The 24,721-nt window shown below is 39.1% G+C and overlaps 1 protein-coding gene across 1 annotated transcript in view; it reads left to right on the forward strand.

Annotated features, from left to right (window-relative positions):
* Positions 1-3,188: 3,188 nt before the first annotated feature.
* The window catches only part of LOC103273774 (phenylalanine--tRNA ligase, mitochondrial-like), an 81,467-nt gene continuing 59,934 nt past the window's right edge, over positions 3,189-24,721 (forward strand). The window contains exon 1 of the mRNA XM_021719130.1: positions 3,189-3,264. The gene's annotated coding sequence lies outside the window, so the exon portion shown is untranslated. The remainder of the gene's footprint in view (positions 3,265-24,721) is intronic.

The raw sequence follows: 24,721 nt of genomic DNA on the forward strand, positions 1-24,721 counted from the left end.
TCCCAGTTTTCTGGATAGGATAATCAAGTGCTGGTTGGTAGTCTTCACCCAGGTAGCAAATATATGAGGTGGTATTAGAATTGGGGTGTGTTAAGTAAAGTGCCTGAGAGACACCAACGTGGGGAAGTCTGCAAAGACAGGTACCCATGTGGACTAGATCTCCGGGGGGAGACTGGCTTTGGAAATACAGAGTTTTAGGGGACCTTGGCATGTAATTGACAATTGAAGCAAAATATATTTGAAAGTAGACGGGACCAAGAAAGGTTATGTAGCAGAGGGAAAAGAGAAGGTTACCAGAGATGGAACTCTTGGGTCACTGAATGATAGGGACGATTGGAGGATCCTTGAAGGAGATTGAGTAGGCATCTTCAGAGAGGTGGGAAGAACGCCAGAAGAGAGACCATAGAAACTGAGGGAAGGCACAGTTTTGAAGAAGGTGCAAACAATAGTGTCAAATGCTGTAGAGAGTTCAAGGTAAAACACTGAAAAGTGGCTATTAGATTGAGTAAATAGGAGACCATTGGTGACATTGTTGAAAATAGCTCCAGTGGTGTGGTGGAGTAGAAACTAGAATTCTGCTAGGCAGGAAGAGTGCTTCCTCTTGTCTTGATGTAGGATGTAAACAGAAAAGCAGGAAAAATGTAGTTAAGGTTGCATGTATGCTCGAAGGGGAAGGGGTGGGGATTGGAAGGATTATTACTTGGTCATTTTGTACAGCTATATTGTAAAAGAAGTTATTTAAAACCCAAACTGGGCCATGTGTTTTTTGTGGTGAAGAGACTAGATTCACTACATAGAAACTTGAATAATGTATGGTCTTTAAGTCCTAATGTAGGGAAAGATATTACTTAATAATATCATAGATATTTACTTTTAGTTAAAGAATCTTGGTAGAAGACAAATTAGAAACTCCATATACCAGTTTTTTCTCTATCAGATGATTCGCTCAAATTATATTCCTGTCATTGGCATTTTGGAATCTGAGGGCAACAGAACTGATATAACACAAATTTTTAGAGCCAATTTTGACCACAGTGAAGTCACTGTGAAGGCTGAAGGTCAGAAGCATGATTGATTGGATGATTAGAATTCCTTTTAAAACAAATTAGAGGTGGCAGGTCTACCACAGGTGAGAAGTACTGGAAGGAAATGAATCTCATTAGCATATAAAACTTCTTAGATCATCAAAAAAGAAGTTTTAATGTTTAAAATACAAACACACATGCATGTACACGCAGGGATGACCTGCATACAATTTCCTGTTTGTGATTATTATGCAATCCAGTGTCTAGCCTGGTTTTCTGTATAGTTATAAATAACATGGATATATGCTTTATATTTTTAATTCAGGCACAGGTATCCTAAATGCTAAATGCATTTGTCAGTTGACTTAAGCCACATTATATTTGCCTTTATATCTGGGGTCTTGTAGTTAATTAGATTTGCGACTAGGCATTTGAGTTTGGAATCCCTGGCTAAGAAAGAGGTGGAAGGGGCAGGAAGTAAGTTAGGACCAGTGTTTAGGAAGGGAAAGGAAGAGTAAGGAACAAAGAATGGAGAAGGATTTGTGGGTGGGATTGTGTGTGTGTGTGTGTGTGTGTGTGTGTGTGTGTGTGTGTGTATCTTAGAGAGTGGAACAAGGCAGTAAGCTGTCTAGAGAGACCTAGTATTTCTTAAGAAAATGATACATGCCACATACCAAGCTGTGTACTTATATAGATGTGGTATCTGCACAATAACCTTGGCAAGGTAGATATTATTTATATATATTAAGGAAGAAATGAGAGGAGGTGAGACAATATCAAAAAAGAATTCGTAAAAGAAAATTAAAATAATGATGATGATGATGACCATTGTTAGAGATGGAAATTGTTTCAGTGTAACTGTTGTGGTGTTACTCTTTTTTATTTTTATATTTTTGAGAATTTAGAGGCAGTGTGTTTGAGTCAAAAGGGTTAAAATTGTTTGTGAAACTGTGTGGGGGCTGGTTGAGCTCTACTTTTGTGTATGCTTGAAAATTTAATAAAACGTGTTTAAAGCAATCAAGCAAAGAAGTAAAAAGTCTTGGTTATGATAAAAAGTGAAAGAATATGTATGATTAGCAGGGGACTTTCTTCTCTCCACTATCAGATTTGCATGACGATGTTAGCCTATAAACCTATTTTTGAGTCAAAATTATTAACAAACTACTTAGGAAATAAGGACAATAAAATTAGTTGTTTTCTAGGTGGACATCTCAGCTTTATGTAATGAGAAGACTCAGTTTAGAAATTAGGTGGCTTCTTCATCATCTGATTGCAGTGGGAGTTTTGTTGAAATGAAAGAGTGTTTATGCTGGAAGGAAGCCCAGGGCTGGAAATGTTTCATTGCAGAATGTATATAGCTCCAAGGGGGAGAATCCAAGTCTAGTCAGTGAGCATTTTTTCATGTAAAACACTATGGTGGGGACTGTAGGGATCTACAAAGCAGGAAAATAAGTTAGTAGCATTATCTATGGAGGGCTTACTCTGTGCCAGGCATACTTTAAACACTTCACATGTGTTGAATCCTTACTACAACTCTGGGAGGTAGGTACTATTCTTTCTTACTTACTTTATTTGTAAAATTGTGACAGAATCTACAAAGAAGAATGATCATTTTGACCATTTTAAGTGTACAGTTTGCTTGCATCAAGTGCATTCACAATGTTGTGCAACCATCACCACTATCCATCTCCAGAACTTTCTCATCTTCCCAAACTGAAACTCTATACCCATTAAATAATAGTTCCCCATTTTTCCTTCCCACCTTCTCCAGACAATCACGATTCTACTTTCTGTCTCTATGAATTTAACTACTCTAAGTACCTCACAGGAGTAGAATCATGCAGTGCCTGACTTATTTCACTTAGCATAGCATCTTTAAGGTTTACCATATTGTAGCATATTCCAGAATTTTCTTTCCTTTTTAAGATCAAATACTATTCATTTGTGTGGATATGCCATATTTTACTTATCCATTCATACACTGATGTACACAGGGCTTGGATTGCGTCTACCTCTTGGCTATTGTGAATAAGACTGCTGTGAACATGGGTGTACAAATATCTCTTCAAGACCCTGCTTCCAACTATTTGGGATGTGTACCCAAAATTGGAACTGCTAGATCATATGGTAATTTTGTGTTTTATTTTTTTAGGACTCTCCGTACTGTTTTCCACAGTGGTTGCACCATTTTACATTCTCACCAGCAGTGCATAGGAGTTCCAGTGTCTCCACATAGGAGGTAGGTACTATTTTTCTTTCAGTGTTACAGAGGAGACAGGCAGGTCTAGAGAGGTTAAGTGAGCTCACATAGCTAACATGTGCAGATCTGAATTTGAACTTGCCAGCTGGGCTTCAGAACCTCCAGAGAGTCTGAGGAACATGATTAAGGGCCTCCTGCCTAATAGCATCAGTGACTCAAAGCCTGCATTCAGAGTTATAAAGTTAGCCGGGTTTTTTGTTTGTTTTTTTTAATGAGTGCTCTTTAAAATATATATTTTTGCTGGATGTGGTGGCTCATGCCTGTAAGCCCAGCACTTTGGGAGGTAGAGGTGAGAGGTCTGCCTGAGCACAGGGGTTCGAGACCACCCTGGGCAACTTGGTGAGACCTCATCTCTACAATAAATTGAAAAATTAGTCTGGCATTGTGATGTGCACTTGTAGTTCCAGCTTCTTAAAAGGCTGAGGCAGAAAGATTTGCCTGAGCCCAGTAGGTCGAGCCTGTGGTGCCTGTGAGTATGCCACTGCATTCTAGCCAGGATGTCAGAGTGAGACTCCAATTTAAAAAAAAACCAAAATTGTATGTGCTGTATATATATATGTGTGTGTGTTTGTGTGTATAAAAAGATATTCAGAAATTTTATATATGTATATGCACACACATATATAAAATTTTTGAATATCTTTTTATGGCTTTTTTCTGCCTTTCCAAATTTATGCTTTAACATGTTCCTGTTATTTAAAACATTATCTTTAAAAAGTCTACAATATGTTTGATTTTCTTTTTATTTAAGCTTTTTTTGTAGATCTGTGCCTTTAAATATTTCGAAATAAATATGCGTTGATTTCAGTGAGGTTTTTAAAAACACCTCTGCTCTATCCATTTCCATCAGTTTACTTTTCAATGAAGCCATGCCACAGTATCTAAAGCTGGATTTAGAGTAGGGAAACCTAGAGGGTATCAGTGGCAAACGTTGAGGACATACACATGATGGAATATTATGTAGCCATAATGAAGAACAAAATCATGAACTTCACAGCAATCTGGATAGACTTAGAGTCTATAATAATGGGTGATCTTTCACAGAAACAAAGAACTGAGTATCACATTATCTCACTCATAAGCGGACCTTGAACAATTATCATAATACTGTAAGAAAAGGATTGGCCATAGCGGGAAACTGCCAGGAGGGGGACGAGGAGGCAGGATTGGCAGTAGTTGGAGTCTGCCTGGGGAATGGGGGGGCACATCTCATCAACAAGGGTACCTGCATAATGAACATTTGTATACCTAACCCTGAATTGTACCCCACATCTTTAAAATACAAAAATTAAAAGTTAAAAAATGGTAGAATATTGTATAAAAATAAAGAGATTTGCCAAAAAAAAAAAATCAGTGGTCAAAGAATGTTTAGCCTATGCTACATAAATAAAAAAAGGAAAAAACATAAGTGAGGAGAGGTCAAGATTATTGTAGGAAATGTGTGCATAAAAATAAAAGACTGGGGCAACCCCTTCGGGTCTCCCACTGTGGACGCTTTTCTGTCCTCTCAATAAACCCTGCTTTCTAAAAATAGTAATAATAAAAATAAAATAAAGGACTATAATAATGAAAAACAAACATTGAGGACATATTTTTATTTAGATAAAGTGAATTTTCTGGCTTTATCAAGAGTGGAGCAACAGTTAGGAAATGTGTCCTCTAAGTTTCTGTTTTTTTCTGTGTAGTTATAAATAATATAGAGGTATGTTTTATATTTTGAATTCAGGAACAGGCACCCTAAATACAAGATGCATTTATCAGTTGAATTTAGCCACTTATATTATATTTGCCTTTATATCTGGGGTTGTCTAGGTGATTAGATTTGTATATATTTTGTTAAGGAGTTGTACATTTTCCCTCAAAGAGTCACACAGGACTGCATAGTGTCCTGAAAACAACACCATTCCTAGCTGATATGGCTCAACTGGGCCCATGTGTCAGTTCATGTCTCAACCTGTTTCCAGTGTCTCTCACATTTCTGCCAGGGAGGTGCTCCCCAAAATACAGGCTAAGGTGCCATCTGGACCCTGCCTTATCAGTGTTACATTTTAGGGGGGAGCCTGGGTGTGCATGGTCCTCAGACCCTTTGAGGTGGGGTGGCTTGTACAGAATTCCATCTTAGTGTTAATTTTAGTTTGAGACAAACACTTCTTGTCCCAGCATATCAAGGGCCCACAACCATGCTAAGGTGAAGATGTCATTCCAAGTCATGGCTGTATATTACAGTTCACCTTGGTAACTCAAAAGCTAATGATGCCAGAGTCTCGTCTCCAGAGATACTGATGTAATTGATGTAATGTGTACCTGACCATTGGGATTTTTATTTTTTATTATATTTATATCATATCATATCCTCTTATTTATTTATTTATTTATGAGTTGGGATCCCACTCTTGTCACCCAGGCTGGAGGCTGAAGTGCAGTGGCCCAATCAGGGCTCACCGAAGCTTTGACCCCTTGGGCTCAGGTGTTCCTTCTGCTTCAGCCTCCTAAGTAACTGGAACTACTGGTGTGTGCCACCATGCTCAGCTAATTTTTTGATTTTTTTTTTTACAGATGAGGTCTCCCTATGTTGCCTAGGCTAGTCTTGAACTCCTGTGCTCAAGCATTTCTCCACTTTGGCCTCCCAAAGTGCTCAGATTGTAGGCATGAGCCACCACTCCTGGCTTCCACTGGGATTTTTTTAAACAGCTTCTGAGTGACTCTAATATATGGTCAAGATGTAGAACCACTGGTCTAATTTATTTTTAATGCCTTGTTTTTTGGGGCCTTCAGTAAGATTTCCATCATCTCAAAAGATACAAAAATGTCTTTTCTCAGGGTGTCCTTATTAGCTGAGATTGCCGGAATGTATTCCTCACATATGAAGGGAGTCTCTTTACACATTGTTTATTTGTGGTGGAAAATTATTTTCATGTCTTTATGGAGCATGTCTTTAAAATATTTATTGATTTAGTGCTAGTTGCAACAGACAATAGATTTAGTTAACTCTGCAGAGCCTTGCATTTAGGGATGTAGAGGAAGGACAGTTACTTGTTTGCCTAGATTTCAACGTGAGCTCCAGCTCATTTTCTGGGATTTGATAGCAGTTTCATTTTGTAAACTGATGCCTATGTGCTGATATTTCTGTATTTCTGATAGTTCCTGAAGGCTTCTCATTTAGACCTTCACCTCCTTTGGTAAACATAGTTATAGTGCTTTTCACTCTTCTGTGTATTTAAACACTCAGCCCTATCATTAAGTTAGAAAATCTGGGTGCTGGCTCAAGTCTGTAATTCCAGCACTTAGGAAGGCTGAGGTAAAGGGATTGCCTGAGTGCAAGGGTTCGAGAACAGCCTGGGCAACTTGGCAAGACTTCATCTCTACAATAAATAAAAAAAATTAGCCAAGTGTGGTGTGCACCTGTAGTTCCAGACTGAAGTGGAAGGATCACCTGAGCCCAGCAGGTCGACGCTGGGGTGGCAGTGGGTGTGCCACTGCACTACAACCTGGGCGATGGAGTGAGACTCCAACTCAAAAAAAGAAAAAGAAAAAGAAAATCTGGGTGCATGTAGTCAATCTTAGAGTGCTTTGGTTTGGAGGAGTGCTTTGTCTGAGCCCTTCCTGGGCCTCTGGAGTTAGTTTATGAAGACATTTGTATTGGGCATATTCTACTTTTCTATAACAGCAATGGCTGTGTTGAACTGTAATTTTAAGATTATTTGGTTGAAAGTTCATCAGAGTTTGGAGATGAGATTTGGGGTTTGTTGAAACCTGTATTCAGCTTGCTTTGATTTTGTTTTACAGATGAGTGTTTAGATGTATAACTTTAAAAATTACCATCATTTTATTTTTTATTTTTCTGTGAAGCTCTATTAGTAGCTGGAGTGGAAGGATGGATGTATGATCCGTGTTACTTGTGGAGGAGACCTTACTTAAAGACAGGAAATGATTTGGTTACTTTGGTGGTTGAAGACAAGGGCTTCTTAAACACTAACCTTTTTTAATATAGGCAGAACAAAGATCTATATGTGTGCACATATAGGAATATATAGAATAAGCATATTCAAGTGTTGAATACATAGGTTAATACATAGTTGCTGATCCAGAGTGGCATAGTGGAAGTTGTCTCTCACCTTTGATTTAGAAGGGACATCTGCAGATTTTCTTTGTTTTGTTTTGTTTTTTCCCCCAATGAAGCATTTTGGGGCTTGATTGGGCATTCACATTTAGATACTTGCATAATAGTTGTGGAGACTGGGGATATAACTCTCTTCTCACCTATGTGCAGATTTTCCCCCTTAGTTAATTACCAAGGTGACAAGTGTCTGTGGAGGACGGAGGGTGGGGTGTTTTCTTAAGAAAACAATTCAGAAATCATTCCCTTCTATCAAGGATAGTATTGCGTCTTCTCCATGTAGGAAGTATAGAGTTAAATATTTTATTAGGGTAGGATAGGGCAGGGCAGCTAACACAAAATAATTGTGTTTTTGTTTGTTTTTGGTTTTAGAAACAGGGTCTTGTTCTGTTATCCAGAGGGACCGTTGGATGAGAGAGAGATGGCTTAGTAACATTTGGTCATTTCTGAAAATGAAGGCTCTGCTCATGGGAGTAGGAGGGGTTCCAGGGGTCCTTGGATTGGTTTTCTACTATCGTCTCTTTTTGTTTTCCCTATCTCTTCTGTAATTATTCCCTGGTTGTTGACCTCCAGGGACTGATTAAGTTACATATGTCACTAAGAAAAGGTCAAGAGTTATAGAAAGGAGAGACTTAAAATTTTCTGGTGCCTTAACTTAGTTTTTAACATCCTGGGAGTTTGAAATGAAAATGGCAGCAAGGTAACAGCAAGTGAACCCAGCCCACTTTTTGCAAAGGATGTTCTACCACTGCCATCTCCTATCTGCTACCCACCCCACTCCACCTCCTGGGTCTTTCAAAGCCAACGACATTTCTTAAGAAAACAATTCAGAAATCATTCCCTTCTATCAAGAATAGTACTGCATCTTCTCCATGTAGGAAGTATAGAGTTAAATATTTTATTAGGGTAAGATGGAGGAGGGCAGCTAACACAAAACAATTGTGTTTTTGTTTGTTTTTGGTTTTAAAAACAGGATCTTGTTCTGTTACCCAGACTGCAGTGCAGAGGTAGGATCATGGCTCACTGCAGCCTCAGACTCCTGGGCTCAAGCCATTCTTCTGCTTCAACCCCCTGAGTAGCTAGAACTATAGGCACATGCCAACATGCTTGGCTAATTTTTTTTTTTGAGTTGGGGTCTCTCTCTGCTGCTCAGGCACCATCACGGCTAACAGCAGCCTTGACCACCTGGGCTGAGGCAATTCTTCCACCTAAGTCTCCAGAGTAACTGGGACTACAGGTGTACATCACCACACCTGGCTAATTTATTCATTTGTATGTTTGCTTGCTTGCTTATTTGTTGTATTTAAGCAGTCCTCCTGCCTCAGTCTCCCAAAGTGCTGAGATTACAAGCATGAGATACCATACCTGGCCTAATATTTAAAATTTTAAAAATTTTTTTGTAGAGACATACCTCCAGAAACACCTGTCACTTGAGTAATTGACTCTGTTGCCCAGGCTGGCTTTGAACTCCTAGGTTCAAGTGATCCTGCTGCTTCAGCCTCCCAAAGTTCTGGGGTCATAAGCATGAGCCACCACACCTGGCCAAACTGTTTTTTTGTGAAACTAACAAAGATTATTCCAGTTTTATTGAAAATGGGAATAAATTAATATATCCCACAAAAGTTAAGAGTTAATGTCAGATGATTTCAGTGAACCATCTCCTTCATGTCAGGCATTTACCTGAGAAAACAAAGATGAATAAGACTTGGTCTCTACCCTCTCAGAACTTCCCAAGGAGCTCCTTATGCTCTAGGCCATTTATGTTCTTAGCCGTATGCTCTTTCAGTTATTAGTCACACCCCATCTACCCTCCTTGTCACTTATAGACTGGAGACAGTCTTCCCACATCTTGGTAACATTTCCACTCTGGAATTTTCCTCTAGAACCTTGTTCCTCTGAGTATGGTCCTAGGAATATCAGAATCTCAGGCCTTACTCAGACCTGTGTTATTCTGTTGTTTAACAAGAATTCCAAGTGACTGCTGTCAGCAAACTGTGGTTAGATGCAGATTATATTTTAGTAGGGCGGGGTAGGCCCTGAGATTCTGCATTTCTAATGGGCTCCCAGGCACTGCTGATGCTACTCTGTAGACCATGCAGTAGATAGCAAGGCTTTGCTTCAGAGAACTTACATCTCCCTGATGTCAGAGGGAGCAAGCTGTTTGGGCTATCTGATGATATGGGATGATGTAGGCCAATCAAGTATCTCTGGCGTTGGGCAGTTGAATTTAAAAAACAAAAATGCCTAGCTACTATGTACTAGTACAGTTCTCAGCTTTATTAGCACACTGAATCCTCTCCCCAGTCTTAGGAGGTAGACACTATTATTATCTTGGTTTTACAGTGGGGAGATGAGGCACAGAGAGGTTAAGTAGTAGGTTAAGTAGCTTGATCAAAGCCACACGAACTAAAAAGGAATAGAGCAGGGCTCTGAACCCAGGCAGCGTGGCCTCTACCCAAGCTCTGAAATGATTGCTGTGTGCTTCTTCAGTGCGAATGCGGCTACATTTTTAGGTAAGGGTTGTTGAATCACGGCACAGAAGTGAGAGTGTCTTGGTTTTGGCCGTGGGTGGTTCCAGAAGGCAAGCGGAGTTCATAGTGAGGTCAGTACAGGAGGGCTTAGCAACAGAGAATGGGGTTGTGCTGTTCATGTTCAGTAGACAGGGCTGGTGGGGAAAAGAAGATATACAGGGCACCAGCTCTGGAGGATGGAGAGAGAGTATCTATAGTAGACTTTTCCTAAGTATTAATATGTGTTGGGTACTGGGGTTTGCATTTGCTATTTAAACCTGGTAATGATCCTATGGTGCAGGTATGCATTTTATAGAGAAGGAAACTGAAGTTCAGAGAAGTTAAGGACTTTTCCCAAGGTCACGTAAGGAGAAGAGGAACATATTTATGTCAGTAATGTCTGATTTCAAAACCTGTTTATCAAGGTTCATTGCCCTGCTTCTTTCCTGGGCAGGGACTTGGAGGGAAAATTAAGGGATAGAGGAGTGATAAGAACTTGGTCATTGACACTAGGTGCTTGGGCACAGGGATGTGGGTGAGTACGCAGAGCAGTACCCAAGACTCACGGGTTAAGACTGGACTGGGGCTCCCTAAGATCTTCCCGGGTAGGGTCCTCACATTAGGCACAGGGCTGAAACTGCATGTGGATTTAAATGGCCCCAAGGCACAGTCAATTTCTGTCTAATGGTGGATACTTGTTAGGACTGAGAACATGTCCTGACCTCCCATGTCTTCATCCCTGCGTAGCCCAGGAGAGCCCAGGCCTGCCCTCCCATTGACCCTGTCCTCCCCTCGACTCTGTTTGTGAGACATATGCATGTATGACAACACTGGCTGTGTCCCAACCCTTCTGCTTCACTGGAAGTGAAAGATCGCTTCTGCTTTCCTCTTCCCATCTTTGTAATTATTGTGTTTCTTGCCACATATATTTCTTATTGCTTCCAATGTGAATCTAGGCTTGTTACTTTAACCAAATGATTGTACAGCTCTGTGTGACCCCATATACATTTCTAAAATGGACAACTAAACTGACAGCATGTGAAGTATGCCTGGGGAATTCTCTGCCTCAGGATGCTCGCAATGAAAGGAATTGGCTGGGGTTAGCAGATGAACACTGCTCATTTTTTTGGCAATCATTGACAAGTGTGCAACACCTCCAGGTGGCTCTCCATGAACTGCTCTGTGTGGCATGGCCCCTGATGCCTGCACATCCCTGGCATACTGATTGTCCCTCTTTCTCCCTGGGTGAGGTAGCAGGCTGCATGGTCTGATGTGGCCCCTTGGCTCTTTATCCTTTAGACCAAAAGCATTATGTCATCTTAAAATAAAATATTATATTTTAATTGAAGGAGCATTATAACAGCATTACTAAAAACTTTGAAATAGAGGGGGAAAAACACCCAACTTTTTTCAATGACTTTTCATAGTTGTGTCTGTTGTTTTGTATCTGCCTTTCCTCTTATTGCTGCAAAATCTTTACAGTTACAGCCGGGCTCAGTGGCTCAGCCTGTAATCCCGTGCCTTTGGGAGGCTGAGGTGAGTGGATTGCCTGAGCCCATAGGTTTGAGACCCGCCTGGGCAGCGAGACCTCATCTCTACAATAAATCAAAAAATCAGCTGGGCGTGGTAGTGCATGCCTGTAATTCCGGCTACTTGGAAGGTTGAGGCAGAAGGATTGCTGAAGCCCAGCAGGTCAAGGCTGCAGTGGCCGGGAGCAGCCACTGCACTCCAGTCTGGGCGACAGAGTGAGACTCTAACTCAAAAAAAAAAAACCAAAAAAATCTTTACAGTTACCATTTTAATGGTTGCATAATCTGTTGTGATGCTACACCATTAATTATTTAACTCTTGTTGGTATGTACATTGCTTCCAACTTTTCAAAATTATTAGTAATAGTGAGAGGTATGCTTTTGTGTGTGTAGTTGTTTCCATATTTTGATTAGTTTCTTACAATAGTGTCCTATATGTGGCATTACTGGGTCAAAAAGCATGTACATTTTTGAGACTTCAAAAACATGTTGCCAGCTTGCTTTCCAGAAGAGTGGAGGCAAATTACAATACCATCACTAAGCCTAGTTGGTTTCCCAGATGACCAACTAGGCTTAGGGATGCAGCCTCTCACAGCAGAAAAGGAGAAGCTGTGTGTGTGTGTGTGTGTGTGTGTGTGTGTGTGTGTGTGTGTGTGTGTGTGTGTGTGTTTATAAACTTCATAAACTCATGTGTATTGATTTAAGCTCGATGACACCATGCATTATCCTGGTTAATAGGAATGTACTAGGTGTCTAATGTTGATTTAATGGTCATCCAATTCAGTATTTAAAAAAGTAGTGCTCTATATGGAATAAACCAGTTATGTACAAGTGGGGACCCCCAAAAATGGAATTTTTTTTGGAGGGTGGGTCTTTTGCAGTACAGGCTTCCCTCATTAGGTAAGTGTTCTAGGAACCCATTGGCATCAGTGTATCAGTTAGTGTTGTGAGAGACTGCGTTTGCTTCAGTGAATTTTTGGGGGGAATTCTTTCACTGTGTTTGCCTATTTCATGCTGGGTGATTTGTGAGTGCACCTGTCCACATTGTGCTGACTGTTCAGCAGTTTTTGACCAAAATCAGCATGATCCATCCTCCCTATTCACTTGATGTTGCCCCAAGAGACTTTTTTTTTATTTCCCTAGATGAAAAAAGTTCTCAAAATAAAATGTTTTACTGATATAGAACAGTTTAGCCGGGTGTGGTAGTGCACTCCTGTAGTTCAGCTACTTGGAAGGCTGAGGCAGAAGGATTGCCGGATCCCAGCAGGTCGAGGCTGTGGTGGCTGAGAGCGTGTCACTGCACTCCGTCTGGGCAACAGAGTGAGACTCCAACTCAAACAAAACAAAACAAAATAAAACAAAAAACCAGCAAAAGCACTAAAAGGCATCAAAATTGATGAGTTCAAAAACTGTTTTGAGCAGAGGTGTATTGCATCAAATGGAGAGTACTTTGAATGTGACTGAAGTTTAAACATGTAAGAATAAATGCACAATTTTTAATAAATTCTTGGGTTTTTTGGGGTCTCCCCTTGTATTTTCTGCTTCCCTGGAATTTGGACTTTAAAAAAAAAGTTGACAAAGATGAATTGACAAGCGCATTCAGCCATTGTGTCTAGGTTCTTAGTGGCTCCCTACTTTTGGAGGTGAGGGTGGAAGTCAGTGGAGTTTGGTAGGCCCAGGAGAGCATTGGAAGTAGTTGTGTATGCTTAGACAAGTGCCTATCTGGGACTGCACAAATTACCCCACCTGATAAAGACAGTTCAGGGATGCTGAATAGAGTATTTTTGCTGAGATGGATTTTGGGGTCACACCTAGGCCTAGTGGGAAAATACTGTGATTAATTAGCAATTTGTTCTAGATCTTTGTATTTATAATTTTTTCCAATTCATTATCTTTCCAATTGGATTGGAAACATTAAATGCCTTACCATATGGATTGTGCCTTTTAAAATTAATTTTCTACCCATTCCCTAAAGTGTCTAGCACATTGTTTTGTATGTATGTATTTGATAGTTTTGTGTCTCCTGATTTAATGAATAAATAAATAAATGAGGGAAATTAATGCTTAATTTTCATGGTCCTAAGTGTTCTACCAAAGCCCTGTGGTTAAGTAATGGGATCCTGTAGTTCTTGTGCTCTTATATGAAACCTCCAGCAGACTTCACAGGAGTAATGGAAGAGAAAATTCCAACAGAAGTATGAAAGGTAATACCAGAAAAGACCTTTGACTATCTGTGGAACTTCCCAAATCATCTAATGGGACCTCATTTTTTACAGAGGAGGAGACTGAGCCCATTAAGGATAAGCGTCTTTTTCAAGGTCATGTAGACAGTAGGTGACTGGGAACTCTAGGCTGGGTCTCTTGATCCCTGATCTAGTGTCCTCTCCATTGCACCATGGTGGGAGAACTTGAATTGCTTGTTTTGCTCCCCCCCCATATTCTCCATAGATGTGTATGTTTCGAGTTTTCTTTGCTGTGTGACTACACTTGTCCTCTCTTGTAACCAATCAGAAATGAGTTTAGTGATTGAGACCTTTATGCAGTAATCAGGTGGGGGTCCAGAGTGATAAGGGTTTGGAGATTGCACTGCCAAGAGACAGTGGGATCACAATTCAGTTCCATTCAAAATTACAGCTTTTCATTTTCTTCAAGACTGAATATAAGCTGCTTTTAGTTTAAAGGGAAAGTATATAATGTTACATGTAGTACATGATTTGAGTATTTGCCACAATTGTGATCCTAATAAAACTCCCATTATGATCCATATGGCCAGAGTAGAGATTTATGATCCTCAAGGGAGCATTAACTTTGAGCTTCTCTTGTGTGACTAAAATCTAAACCTCAATATTGCATCGACTCTGTAGTTATTTTTCCTCCTTTCTTCCATAACCCTTTACCCCAATATTACAGTGCATTTGGTTGTGTGGTTGAAATTCTGAAGCTAAATGCATTTAATAGTGAGGAAAGTATTCATGGTAAATGTTAAGTGAAAAAAAAAAAATGAGGCGACAAAGTAGAAAAGAGAATTGACAGCCTACTGGTTCTTTTAACAGCTGTGTGATGTCTGTCCTGGGGTTTGAATGATTGGTAGATGACTACTAGAACCTGCTCCTTCTGTGATGGCTTGAGGTCCCTTGAAATTGATGTTAACCTCCTAAACTGTCAGTAGTTACAGCTACTGGGTAATCTGGTTTAGAATTTATGGGTGTTTACATTTCAGAGGGATTTTACTATGTTTTTGCAACTTTTGATTAGAAATGTTTGTCCTTGATATGACTGAAAAATTTTATGCATGGTGCTACAGTGTTTAAGCCCCTTAAGCACCCCCTGTGTGTCTCAGTATGTAAGCCACTTTCTTCCTAGGAGAGCAGAAAGATGATCTAGTTAATGCTACTTGTGGACTAGTGGACAGTATGGTTTTTCTCTGCTTCCCTACTAAACTTGCTCCATACTGTCTCCTGTACAATAACAGATAATATAATTATACAATAAAAAGAAGTTAGAAGAGGCTTATTGATCTGCTGTTGATAAATATTTCGCTACAGCATGCTGAGGTAGGCACTTTTTGACTTTGCTTGGTCTTGAAGCGATTAATAATTTTTTTCATAACAAAGGAAATAGAAACTTGTTCTAAAAAACTCAGAAAACATGGAAAAGTTGAAAGACAAAACATACCCAAGGCCCCCCAACTGAATGCAAACAGTTTATTTTAAATTTTCTTTCCTTTTTTTCTTTTATGTGGTTGTAATCAGACTGTTTATGAAAATTTCACATTTTAAAAATGAATAGATATGTTTTTCTTAATTATATAATTTTCTTATCAGAAGCTTCATTTTTCATTGAGGAGCATTTTACAAAATCTTTACTTGTTCTGGTCGGGCCTGGTAGCTCATGCCTGTACTCCTAGCACTTTGGGAGACTGAAGCAGGAGGATCATTTGAGGCCAGGAATTTGAGAACAGTCTGGGCAACATAGTGAAACCATGTCTCTACAAAACAACAACAAGAAAACTCCAAAATAGCCAGGCCTGATGGTGCATGCCTGTAGTCCCAACTACTCAAGAAGCTGAGGTGGACCCTGTGTGGTGGCTAAAGCCTGTAATCCCAGCACTTTGGGAGGCTGAGGCGAGAGGATTGCCTGAGCCCAGGTGTTCGAGACCAACCTGGGCAACTTGGTGAGACCTCATCTCTACAATATATCAAAAAATTAGCTGGGCGTGGTAGCACGTGCCTGTAGTTCCAGTTACTTGGAAGGCTGAGGTGGAAAGATTGCCTGACCCCAGCAGGTTGATGCTGGGTGGCTGTGAGCGTGCCACTGCACTCCAGCCTGGGCAACAAAGTGAGACTTTGACTGAAAAAGAAAAAAGGAAACTGAGTTGAGAGGATTGCTTGAGCCCAAGGGTTCAAGACTGCAGTGAGCTATGCATGTCACTGCACTCCAGCATGAGTGACAGAACAAAAAAAAACCAAAACAGCTACAACAAAAAAGTCTTATTTCCACATCTGTACCAATGCCTCAGTCCTTTTCTCATTATTGGGATGTCAGTACGTGGTGGCACTGCCTCATCAGTAATCATAGCTGATGGGGCCGGCTGTCTCTTTAGTCTGTAGTGTCCAGGCCTCCTCTTTCATTTGAGTGTTATTGATTTGAACTGCTCCTAAATATCCCCAATTGTAAATTCTTCTCTAGTGAGCTTTTTGTGCACGAGTCTTTATATGTATTTAGGATTAGCTCTTTAGCATATTTGTATGTATTATATGTATGTAATACGTACAAATCATAAATCTCTCTCATGCCTCCTTAATAAGGGCACTAATTCCATTCATGAGGGCTTCTGCCCCATGACCTAATCACCTCCCAAAGGCACCATTTCCAAATATCACCTTTGAGGTGAAGATTTCAATATACACATTTTAGGAGTACACAAGCATTTAGTCCTTAGCAACTCTCTATACCAGACACTGTGCTATGCACGAGGTAAACAGTGGGATAAGAAATAAACATGGTCTCTACCTTACAGATTCTATAGTTGAGTTGAATTGGGAGATAAGTGGATGAATTTGAGGCATATATTACAGGAAGAGTCTCTAGGACTCTTTTGGATATGGAAGATTCATAGAGAAGGGGAACTCAAGGTTGCAGGCAGGTATGAGGGTGCTATTTACAGAAGGGAGAAAGACCTGTCTTCAGACCTGGCTGTATTGTGTGAGATTCTTTTTAGCCTTGGACTTTTGTTTTAGAGAAATGATATACTAATTTTTTAAAAACAAAATGATTTCCACCTTGATACATATTTAAAGTGAATTTCCCTGGTAAGAGACACTGCCTCTAGGGAAGAAATCTGGGTGACTGAAGATAAGGGATGGAAGGGACTTTTGAATTTTGTACTGTGCCTATATATTACCTATCCAATAAAGTATGTTTTAAAATGTTTCTTATGATAGCCAAAATGATAAAATTCTTGTGGATAAATTTGAAATAAGAAATATAGAAGACATTCTTCGTGAAAACTTAAAAACTCTAAGGGATTTGATAGAGGATTTAAATAGAAAAGGGAAGAGGCGAGAAAGGAAGACTCAGTATTGAAAGGTGTCAATTCTTTATAAATTAATCTATAAAGTCAATGCAGTGCTAATTCAAAGAGCAACAGAATTTTTTTTCCTGTTGTTTTGGGGAGGGATTTGGCAAAATGTTTTAAAAATCCATCTGAAAAAATAAAATTGTGAGAATACCTTGGAAAATCCTCTAAAAGATAAGTACTGAGGATCAGCTAGACTTACTAGATATTAAGATACATTATAAAGCTCTAATAATGTAAGCATTAGAACTGAATAACTTAAAATTCTTGCTACAGAAGAAGAAATAGGCACACAGATCAGTGGAACAAAATACTGTTCAGAAATAAACCTGAAATTAGATTATGATAATGTTGGTCCTCAGATCATTAGGGAAAATAGATTTTCCGATAATTTAAATGTTTGGACAAAAAAGGGTAAACAAAATGCATTATCTCTGTTTCTTTGTTTATAGCCAGGTAAATTTCAGATAGATAAAAGATATAAGCAGAAAAACATTTAAAAGTCAAATTTCTATGAGAAAACTTGGGCAAATTGATTAATAATTTTGGAGTGGTGAAGACTTTTCTTAAGCAGGACAAAAATCTCAAAGCTCATAAAGTAATGACTGATGACTGATATGTTTACATATATAAAATTTAGGTTTATTTAAGAAACAGAAAAACCTAAAAGGGTAGTCAAAAGATCAACCACAAATTGGTAATTATTTGTAATGCCCATGACCAAGAAAGAGCTTAATTTTTTAAAAAAACCATAATTTTAATTTAAAAAATTATAAAACTAAGTAATGAAAAAGCTGTCAATCCACTAAATTTCTTTATATGAATCAATAGTTAAAAAAATACATAAATGCTACCAAAAAAGCAAATGGAAATATGTACCTTAATTAATTAATAATTAATAGAAAGTATGCTAATGAGACCTCATTTTTGGCTAATATATTGTCCTTGGTCAGGCTCAGTGGCTGAGCCTGTAATTCCAGCACTTTGGGAGACCGAGGTGAGTGAATTGCCTGAGCCCGCAGGTTCAGGACCAGCCTGGACAACTTGGTGAGACCTCATCTCTACAATAAATAAAAAATTAGCTGGACATGGTTAGCGCGTGCCTGTTCTGGCTACTTGGAAGGCTGAGGTGGAAGGATCACTGGAGCCCAACAGATTGACCCTGGGGTGGCTGTGAGTGTCCCACTGTACTCCAGCCTAGGTGACGGAGTGAGACTCCAACTTAGAAAATAAAGAAAATGTTGTCCTTGGTAGAGTAATTTGAGCAATCTATCTTGAGTGGAGTACAGTTTGGCAATATCAAAATAAAGTGCATGTGCCCTTTTCTCCAGCAATCGTACCATTAAAGAGTTACTCTTCATCTGTACCTATAGAGGTTTGCAAAGATACATGGGCAAGGATGCTTATTTCAGCATTTTTTTTGTCATAGCAAGAACCTGAGAACTGTCAGAGTGCATCGGTGAGGCATTGGTTGAATAAATCATGGCACATCCAGATGATGGTATAATTTGTAGCTATCGAGAGAGAGGTAGGACCTGTATGTTCTGTCTGAGAATGAATTCCAATACATGTTACTATTAAATGATAGCAACATGTGGCTAATGACTGTTTTTGTGTGAAGAATCAAAAAGAATATATTTTACTGATAGATTAAATAGATGCTGCAAGGGTTACCTCAACTCCTTAGAAAAGGATTACAGGAAACTGTTTTAGGAAAATTGACAAAAGTGACTGAGGCGGAGAATGAGATGGTGTCCTCTTTCACTTGTGTGTGTATGAGTGTGTGTGTACATTTGGTTATTATTATTATTATTATTATTTTTTGGTTAACTTGACAGAGGTTATCCAAATTTGAGATTACAGGACTTTTCTTTCTTTTTACATCTGTATATTGAAATATATACATACCTACATGACCCTGATAAACACTACTTAGAAAAAAATTTCTTCTTTGCCTACTGATCATAGGTTAATAAAATTCTACAAAATATTTTTATTTGTTAACTGTGGTATTGGCTGCATATTAACTTTATTTATCCTGTCCTCTTTAGGTATATTAAGTAGTCCTAAAGTTGAGACTTTCTCAGTTTTTGATCTTGGAGGCTTCATTTGTTAAAAAGAGGATTATGCACCTCTTTTTGGCATGGAAGGTATGTGACAGCATAATGGTTTGTGAGTGATGGGAACAAAAGGCCTATGTTTGGATCTAGTTGTCAAAAATGAGAGACAGAAAACCATCCAGAGATTACTTTGTTGTACAATGTAATATATTTATGACTCACATTGATATATTCATTGCGGCCCCATGTGATATTACCCATTGTAGATTTGTTTGGGGGGAGTATAAGTTAGTTTAAGTAACTTTTCATTCATCATAGAATCTTCTGAGTGTTTATGGGTTTTATGTAATACAAACATATTCATCTACAAACCAAATTTAGGTACATAAAGCTCCTTGACTTCTAATGAACTTTTTACATGTGTCCAATGTCTGAAACTGTAGATAATTTAGAAATAAGCAAATAACTTGGGACTATCTTCTGAAAGCAGTTCAGATTATGAATGAAGCTACAATCCTTTTGAATGTGCCTTTAGTTCAAAAGGGTGGCAGTTTCATTCATAGCATTCATTTATCCTCAGAAATTAAAGTATAAAAATTTTAGTAAGAATTTCTTCTGGGCTTTGGCTACTATTAATCCATAATAAGTCTCCTAAGTTATATTTTTGTAATTTTTTAATACTTCAGAAAGCTTTTTTCATACACTCTTGCTTAAGCTCCATGATAACCCTGAGAAGCAGACTGGGAATTTTCTTTATCATCTGAGGACTTATTGTTTGATATCTGAGGACAATATTGTCAACTTAGAAAAAAAATGTTAGCAATGATACAGAAGATTAGAGTAAGTCAGCAGGTAAAAACAAGGGAATATCAAAACTTCAGAGAGTTAGCTCATCTCTAGCTGCTGGGAATGTGCTTAACGAAGGAAGGAGGGCTTGAAAAATAGGGTTATTCCCAGGATTTGCGAGACTCTCTCTTCTTGCCCTGTGTTCTAGGCTTTTGTTCCCTAAGGAATCATCTCTCAGATTTTCTTTTTTTTTAAGAGTTTGAGTCCCACTCCATCGTCTAGGCTGGAGTGCAGTGGCATACTCACGGCCACCCCAGGTTTGACCTGCTGTGTTCCGCCTGCCTTCCACCTCAGCCTTCCAAGTAGCTGGAATTACAGGCACACTACCATGCCCAGCTAATTTCTTATTTATTGTAGAAATGAGGTCTCACCAAGTTACCTGGGCTGATCTCAAACCCATGTACTCACGCAATCCACTCACCTAGGCCTCCCAAAGTCCTGGGATTACAAGCTAAGCCACCGAGCCCAGCGTCTCTCAGATTTTCAAGATCGCTTGCCAACTATCAATTTTTAGGGGTTCAATAATTTGAGTGCCCACTATGTGCAAGTACTGTAGTGATTGCTGTAGATATAGTGTTGAACAACAAAGACACAGTGTCTTTTCTTTTCTTTTTTTTAAAAAAGCAGGATTTACTTATTTATTTACTTATTTTCTGAATTGGAGTCTCACTCTGTCGCCCAGGCTAGAGTGCATTGTCATGTTCATGGCCACTGCAGCATCAACCTGCTGGGCTCAGGTGATCCTTCTGCCTTAACCTTCCAAGTAGCTACAGGTGCACGCTACCACACCCCGCTACTCTTTTGATTTATTGTAGAGATGAGGTCTTGCTGAGTTGCCCAGGCTGGTCTCGAATGCCTGAACTCAGGCAATTGTCTCGCCTCTGCCTCCCAAAGTGCTGGGATGATAGTCTTGAGCCACCATTTCCAACAAGCAGGATTTATTGAGAGGACAGAAAAGCTCCCAGAGCAGGAGGGGACCTGATGGGGTTGCCTGACACAGTCTCTTTTCTTAGAGGTTTACATCTGGTGTTTCCTTTTGGTGATTTGTGGTCATCAAGGTGGACATGTTCCTTTTCCTGGAGAACCTGGTGTCTAATGAGGGTTACTGTTAGGTCAACAAGCAGTCCCAGCATCTTGTGTTCAGTGATATCATAGAAGAAGTACAAATTGCCAGAGAGTACATAGGCATGGCAGGATTCTGGGATGGGTGAGTGTGTATGTGTGAGTGTGTATATGTGTTGGGAATGTGGTAGTGCAGAGAAAAAAATCAAAGTAAAACTGACCAGTCCCTCCTAAACAAACTTCAGTGTTGTTTACATCAACAATGGTTTATTGAGAGATCAAACAATAATAATTTATTGAAGATCATCTAAATATGATATTAGAGAATCAACTGCCCCTTGTCACCAGGCTGGATTGTACCATGAAGATCTCCAGTCAGGTCTCAGGTTGTCTGTCTGCTGATGGCTGCCCATACTCAGAGAGATTACCATGAGCTAATTCTTGTTTCCCAGTCACTTTAAATTACTACTAGTTTTATATTTTGCTCTTTAGCTCATCCATGAATACTTACTGGATAAAGGCCAACTGGTGCAGGGCCATACTTTATCATTATATAATATTGATTCCTTGCTGTATTTACTATGTACATTACAACATTTACAACACAGAGCTATATGTGTTGCTATTTAATGTGTGTTTTCTTTGTTGGTGACTTATTGGGTTTCCCCCCATAGGCAATTTTTGGTAGGAAATTTTTTTTAGAACTCTACTGTAAGTTGAGTTAAGCTATTCTGGGAAGTAATTGCACATGTCTTAAGAGTGTTCAGAGGGAGGGAATGAACAGCCTAGGCAAAACCTTAAATGCACGAAAGCATGAGGCAGTATTGATAAAAGGGGTTTATAAAAGGGTTTTAGGCAAGTGGTTTATATAGTAGGGGAGTGGTAGTAGGTGAGTCCAGAGAGGTAGGTAGCCTCTGGTTCAGTGGTTTCCAAATTCTACTGCACAATGAACAGTGGAGAATTTAAAAAATACTGATGCCTGGTTCCTTTCCCTAGACATTTCAACTTAATTGGTATGTGGTGTGCTGGGACATTAGGAGTTGTAAAAGCTTCCCAGGTTACAATGTATAGCAAAATTTTGAACCCTCTGAGCCTGTTTACAAAGGGTTTTAGAAACTATACTAAGGTATTTGGATTTTATCCATAGATTTATAGCACTGAGGAACCACTGAAAGAATTTAACCAGCAGACCTGTAAATTAGGAAGAAAGTTCTGATTGCTTTGGGAAAAATGAATTGTGGAGTCTAAGACTGGAGGCAGTGAAACCAGTTAGGGGTCCCTGAAGATAAAGGTGACTTGATGGAGGGAGTGGCAGTAGAGATCGAAAAAGCTTGATGGATCCCTGAGATATTGAAGAGAACTTGAATGGATGGCCTCCGTGTGATGGATGGGATGGGTGTGTAGGGCGACACAGTGGAATGAGTTGTGCTTAGGTAGGTGGGAGCAGGGAGAAAAGGGATGATGCAGAGATATTGTTTCCTTGTGTCAGTAGGGATCACACCCTGCTAGCCCTGCTGAACCTTGTTGACCAGTGTGCTGGTTTTACCTTACAAAAACTAGCTGAGGAAATCCACCTGCTTTTTGCTAAGCATCTGCCTTTTATAATAAACCGCTTGTAGTCTGTTTTCTCCTCAGGCAGACACGGTATCTTATCCACCTCAGCTTGAGTGGGTGTTTTTTCCTCCATTTGTTAATCTTATTGAATATATCATTTGTATGAAACATCTATGACCTTATTTAAGGGGCATTTTCCTTACACATGTGATCTGTGAAGGTCCTTGCAGGTGGGGACTTAACTACTGGCTCAGTAGTCTCTAAAGAACTTCAAAACTTTCTTTTGCAAAGAATGAGAGATAGTTGGGGGAATATGGGTTTTCATTACTCTTTCATATAATTGAATTGGAAATTTATATCACTTGCATCTGAAAAGTTTTTGGAGACGTCTGAGGCAAATTTTATATAGCATTCTGGAATTCATTGCAAAAGAAATACATCTATAACAAAAATTCAGTTGTGTTCTATTTAAGAAAATCCAATATATAAATATCTGAATTTACAAAACAGGCACGTTCTGGGTAGATGTAAATGGTGGTTGATGATTTTGTTAATGAATTCTTGGCTTTGTGAAAATATGTCCTTTAGAAATCTTTTGTAAAGTAAGGTTTCTATGTTCTTTAAGTGACTTATACTTCAGAAATAATTTTTTTGGAATAAGTAACAGCCTATCTGAGTATTGAATAATCTACTATGTATTATTGTGAGAATCTTGGATAAGCATTAGGAAGGATTAAGACCCCTTTGCCCCCACATAATATTGGGTAACGTTAGACAAAGAGTTTTCTTCCTTTAAATATGCACAGTCTGACCTTTCCTTATTATTGTGGCTGTGGTTGAAAGTTTTCCCATCTCATTCCTTGTATATAGTGTCTACAGAACGCCATCGTGAAATCAAAACCCTGTGTGTGACATTTTGGTTTGTTGCCATAAATGTGATCCTAAAGTTGCAAATTATATGTGATTAAACTTACTATAGATTTACCTAGGTAAATGAGTAAGTTTTGAAGGCAGAACTCACAAGAATGGGAAATTAATTTGACAGTGAGAAAAAGGAACAAAGAGAAATTATCAAAACAAAATCTGAAATATAAAAAACCTCACAGTCTAAAAAACAAGACTTTAAATATTTGCAGTGAACTAATGTTTCTCCTCCACCTTTCAAAGAAAGAATAATGGGATATCAGCAATAAAAAATATATTTTCCAAAACACCAAGATCTACTCTTGCCAACCTAGTATTTGAAAATAATGCTTAAAAAAAATTTCGAAAGGGTAGATTGATTTTCTTTCTTTCTTTCTTTCTTTGGAGGGTAGAGAGTCACCAGAATACCTAACACGTGTGATGTGCTAGTTATAAATGCATGTTCAAAGGCAAATAACCATGATAAACTGCCATCTAGAAAACCACTTTATTTAAATGAAGTAATTTCCCTCCTGCTACCTTACAGGGAATCCACAAATGAGTCGCACGTGAGAAGGAGAGAAGCATATACTGCTGGTGCTCGCTCTGTCACCTTGTGAGGGCCTCATTATGGAGAGGGTTGCCGGTGGCAGTCCAGACGCCTCACTGGCAGCTTTAACTGACTAATGGAGCCATATTCATGTTGGCTGACATCTGGTGTTAGAAGTTATTTATAAAGAAAGAATCATTGTAACCAAAACAGCCAGAGAGATTTTAAATGTCAGATGGACTGGGAGAGATTCACTTAGACTGGGACTGTAGGAGGGATTAACAATTTCTCCAAACACCTGTATGTGCTGAGTGTAGTTTTCCTGTGTTTAAATAATCTTTCAATAGCACATCATAAGCAAACACTTGAAACAAACCACGTTAATAAGCTAAAAAAAATTAATGGGACAGCATATAAAGAATTTGACAGTCTGTGCTCTTTTCCTTGCAATAAAAAAGTGCTGAACAAACTGAAAATCAGTGGCTTTTCTTAGATTTATCCGAGAGCTAGAGTTGCAGGGTAACCCACTGTCCTGAGAAATGGAGAGGGAGAGGATACGTACAATGACAGTTTACCAGAAATAGAAGTCCACCAGTGGAACACCACTCCCACACCCCACAATATGTTCCATACTAGTAGGAACCGTTAAACTGTAATTGATGAATTTCTAGGGCTCAGTGTGCACTCACTTTGAGTATGTTCCAAGTACCTAGGGAAATTATCCTTT

Source organism: Carlito syrichta, unplaced genomic scaffold (assembly GCF_000164805.1).
Source record: "Carlito syrichta isolate Samal-C Ts95f unplaced genomic scaffold, Tarsius_syrichta-2.0.1 Scaffold314212, whole genome shotgun sequence".
Taxonomy (NCBI): Eukaryota; Metazoa; Chordata; class Mammalia; order Primates; family Tarsiidae; genus Carlito; species Carlito syrichta.